Source organism: Nematolebias whitei, chromosome 11 (genome assembly GCF_014905685.2).
Source record: "Nematolebias whitei isolate Nwh7 chromosome 11, NemWhi1, whole genome shotgun sequence".
NCBI classification, from domain to species: Eukaryota; Metazoa; Chordata; class Actinopteri; order Cyprinodontiformes; family Rivulidae; genus Nematolebias; species Nematolebias whitei.
The window spans coordinates 15,131,138-15,135,994 of record NC_056508.1 but is presented as its reverse complement, the minus strand read 5'-3'; positions in this window follow the sequence as shown (position 1 = coordinate 15,135,994).

The following is a 4,857-nucleotide window of genomic DNA, read 5'->3' as shown; positions in this document are numbered from 1 at the left end:
TGTTACAAATAAAGTCCAGTTGTTTTTGTATTGAACGCTTTTTGAATGAAAACTTGTGGCACTGAAACTTGTTTGCATGATAAGAAGCTGACCTTAAATTAAAAAAAGCTTTAGTTTGCTTCAACAATATCTGAAAAATGTGATGCACTTTCTTTACTTTAGCTTTTTTATTTTTGCTTTAGTCTTTTATTGACAGACGTATCCTGAACAAGCTACATTTTATCCTGATGCATGCTCACTAATGCAGGTAGAAAAATTTAACTAAGTTGTTGGGTCCTCTGGAAAGAATTCAAGGAATAAAAACTTGTTGAAACGTTTCATCTTTTATCTGAAAGACTTCCTTCAGTCAGAGGAGCTGCAACAAACTTAGTCTTATAAGTGGCACCTTCACATAGCGAATCAACCAGTTTGCTGCTGACATCCAGAACTAGCTGTTCACCTGATAAAGAAAGGCAAATAAAAAACATTGGTAATGATGCGTCTGAACGTTGGTCTGAGGAGTGAAGGATGTCATCAGTGAAAAGAACCTGTCCATCAATAAACAGGTGGAGGTCTCCGTGTTCAACTGCCTCTCTCAATGCCATTATTGCTAGTATCACTCAGCCCTCTGTGAATAGCAAGCAGCCATGAGGCACTAACGATCCATTGTTTGGCTGATGCTCCTTCTTTATCATGTGAACAGCTAGATCTGGCTGTCAGCAGCAAACTGGTTGATCCACTATAAGAAGGTGCTATTTATAAGACTGAGGCCCTATTTGCACGGACATGGTGGGGGAAAACGTAAGTTTTTTCGTGTGTTAATTAGAGGAAAAGATCCGCGTTGACACGGACGGATTTTGTGTTTACATGCATCCGGAGGAATCTGCTGTAGTTACCATGCCGGGTCATTAGACGGCGCTGTGAATTTTGTACATTCACTTAATGCGCATGCGTGCTGTCTCGACCCGCTCCTTTCCTCTGGGCTAAAAGCTCAGCTAACAACAACTTAATAACAAAGTGTTGGTTACGTACTGTAACCCAGGATTCTATGAGTATAGGCGCAGCCCTTACGTCTATCGCTACTGGGTTAAAGGCGAAGCAGGATGTAGTCTATGCCTCACTGAGTCCATTCAGACACAAATATGAAACACCTGCTTGCACAAAAAACATTTTATCACTCAGCCTTCTGTGTGCGTAATTATGCAGTGTGTAATTACACGCTTCATGCGCAGCAGCGCACCAGAGAAAAATTATCTCTGGTGAGGAAAAAGGCTGAGATAACAGACCTGCTGCTGTGCATAGGAACAACGGAGGTTACGGATTGTAACAGTGTAACGATGAACAGAGCAGGCCAACAGCTCCTCGGGATGAACCGATTAATAACAATAAAAATCAGCAGTTATGAACTTGTGACTGATAATAAATATCTCACACTGCATGCAGGCAGGTGTGTGCTCAAAAGTGAGGATCCATGAAACAAATAAAAATCATTCTGTCAGAACCCTGAGAACAGAATGGGTCATGGAGAAAGTAGAAACATCATGTAGATAAAAACGAATAAATGAACACGGCGATGACCAGACAGCCGCCGTACACCGTCATCCCTCCATGCAGAGCCGTGGAGGATGAAATCCCTCTGGTGGATCCAGCCCAGATGAACTGTAAGCTTCAGAAATAGCCTCAACACCAGTGTGAGAGGTGCTGGGTGGATAGAGGACGTCCTGCAGAGCTGTCCCTGTAATGCACGAACAGACGCTGAGAGCAGCGCAGTGCGGCCGTGCGAGTTACGTAACACAAAAACACGTGCACGGGACAGAGGAGGTGAGATGTTGCTTTCTCCTCAGAATTATGAGGAGGAGGATAAAACCCATCCGAGGTTATTACTCGATCTGAATGAGCTTGTGATGCTTTTAGGGGTAAAAGCAGGATTAGGATGCAACACAGCTGAGCTGCCGTCAGCTTGAATTCTGAGACATGAGGGAGCAACAGAGAGAGCAGATAAATCACTCACTCTCTGCCGACGTCAGAGCTAGCAGCAGGGCTGTTTTAAATGAAACCTGATCTAAAGTCTCAAAAGGAGCTTTGATCAGAGCGCGCAGGACCATCGTTAGGTCCCACTGTGGAGCTAGTAGACGTGACACAAGTCTGTGTCTCCGTACACCTTTCAGAAAACGCTTCATCCGCGGGTGGTTAAAAACTGTTCTGTCACCGAAACCCTCATGACAGGAAGAAATAGCTGCAGCATAAGTTTTAATTGTGCTGAATGCTAAATTTCTGTCCATCAGTTGCTGCAGAAATGACAGCATGCCCCCTAGTGGACATGAGATGGCCTATTTTTGGCCACGGGCTGTGAGCGAAGGCGTCTAGCCCTAACGGTAGGTCGTCCTGTGGGCTCAGTGAGAACCATAATTGACACTGGGCATTCTCCCGTGTGGCAAACAGATCCACTGCTATTCAGCCGAACCTGCTCCAAATCCGAGAGATCAGCTCGGGATGGAGGCTCCAGTCCCCGTGGCGAGGACAGCCCCTCAACATGATGTCCGCTCCCCTGTTCAGGACGCCGAGAATGTATACTGCTCTGATGGAGAGCAGGTTTTTGTGTGCCCAACACAGCAGCTGTCTCACGATGCGTAACATTTGGGCTGAGCGCACGCCTCCCTGATGGTTTATGTAAGCTGTCGTCACTTTGTTGTCTGTGTAGATCAGAACATGCTGATCCCGCAGCAGGGGGGCAAAATGCTGAGTCACGTTCCGTGAGAAGTTCTAGCACATTTATGTGAAGCAACATGTGGTCAGGCCATATATATATATAGATATATATATATTCCATCAGTCGTAGCTCAGAAAGCAGTGTGTCTGCCACCTCAGCGGGAGAGGTTTACATTATCAGCGGGGTGGGGTGGGTGGGGTGTCAGTGAAAAACCTCCAGTCTGGAAGGTGGGTTCAGAAACCTCCGGATTCAAAGAGGGGGGCCACTGGTGTCGTGTAAATGATCAGCAGAACCGCAGAGAGAAAGGAGCGGATTCACCCAAAAAAAGCGCCGTGTAAACGGCCCCTGAGTTTGTTGCAGCTCCTCAGACTGAAGAAGTCTTTTAGATCAAAGATGAAACATTTCGTTTTTAAATTTTGAATTTGTCCAGAGGACCTGACATAACTTTAACTACTACACTTTAGCACAAATCTTACAGTAGCCTTTCGGCTGTTTCAAAAGTACAAAGCAGAACTTCAGCTTGCACTAGTGCTTAGTCAAAAAGTCATATGTATTATTAATTGTGCCTTTTGAAATGTTCTCTATGAAATCTTTTTTTAATAATTTATGACTTGCTCAATATAATTTGAATGTTCTTGTGTCCAAAATAAATTCAATGTTTTGGAGTTTATCTGCAATAAATATTTGTATGTAGCATCAACTTTATTTTAGTCATTAAAGGGAAAAAAACAAGTTATTTCAAGAGTCTTTATTAAAAACAGACCCTGGAAACCAGCGACACGTCATCACACAAACCAAAAACAACACTGAACAAGCAGCATAAAAGAACTCATCCCAGAAGTCACTAAATTTACGCTGAACGTTAAAATAATTTTCCTACACATTTACAGTCACAAAGCAGAAATGTATTTAAAGAAGGACAATGTTCTGTGTATATAAGAAGCACATGACGACTAAAATGTTTAGAAAAGAAGCTCTGAGCAGCTGTGAACTACTCCGCTGTGAATCACATCACTTCATAACCGCTGCGGATGCTTTTCATCAACATGCAGGCAAACACGATGCCCAAAACCTGGAAAGAAAAGAAATAACATTGAATTGGATGCTGTGTTCTTGTTTTTAATGGTCCACAATAAATTAGATTCAAGAATACAAACAACACACAACCCGGAGAATGTGAAGATTAGTAAATAATGTTGGGATGTAAGAGTTTAGTAAAAAGGAAATACAGTGGTGCTGGAAAATTTGTTAACTCTTTATAATTTTCTATATTTCTGCATAAATTTGACCTAAAACATCATCAGATTTTCACACAAGTCCTAAAAGTAGATAAAGAGAACTCAGTTAAACAAACGAGACAAAAATATTATACTTGTTCATTTATTTATTGAGGAAAATGATCCAATATTACATATTTGTGAATGGTAAAAGTATGTGAACCTTTAGGATTATCAGTTAATTTGAAGGTGAAATTAGTGTCAGGTGTTTTCAATCAATGGATGTTGATCAGGTGTGAGTGGACACCCCGTTTGATTTAAAGAATGTTGATTACGTACTGTAATCACAGATTCTATGAGTATAGGCGTAGCCCTTTAAGGCTGTCGCTTGTGGGTTTTATCCCGTCACGCGAAGCATAGCACTGAAAACTTTAGTCCATGCCCACCTGTTGTGTGTGCCTCACCCGGTCCGTATAAATTACGTTGAGAGCGGGTAATCGGCTCCCAAATAGCTTTTTTTTCCAGCCATTTAAGAACAAGTGAAGCCCAGAGCTTAAAGGGCTATACTCATAGAATCTGGGGTTACAGTACGTAACCAACGTTCTATTTCGTATAGACTTCGCCCTTTAAGGCTGTCGCTGGTGGGTTAAAGGCGAAGCAGGATGTAGTTTATGCCTCACTGGGTCCGTTCAGACACAATATGAAGCACCTGCTTGCACCAAAAAACATTTAATCACTCAGCCTTCTATGTGCGTAATTATGCACTGAGTAATTACGCGTTCCATGTACAGGAGCGCTCCGGAGAGAAAAAAGGTTTTCGGCGGGAGAAAAAGGAGGAAGGCTGAAAGGAGGAAGGCTGAAAGGAGGAAGGCTGAAAGCAGTCCTGCTGCCGAAAATGGGAAAGAGCAGGAGGTTACGATTGTAACCGTGTAACAGTGAATAGAGCAGATC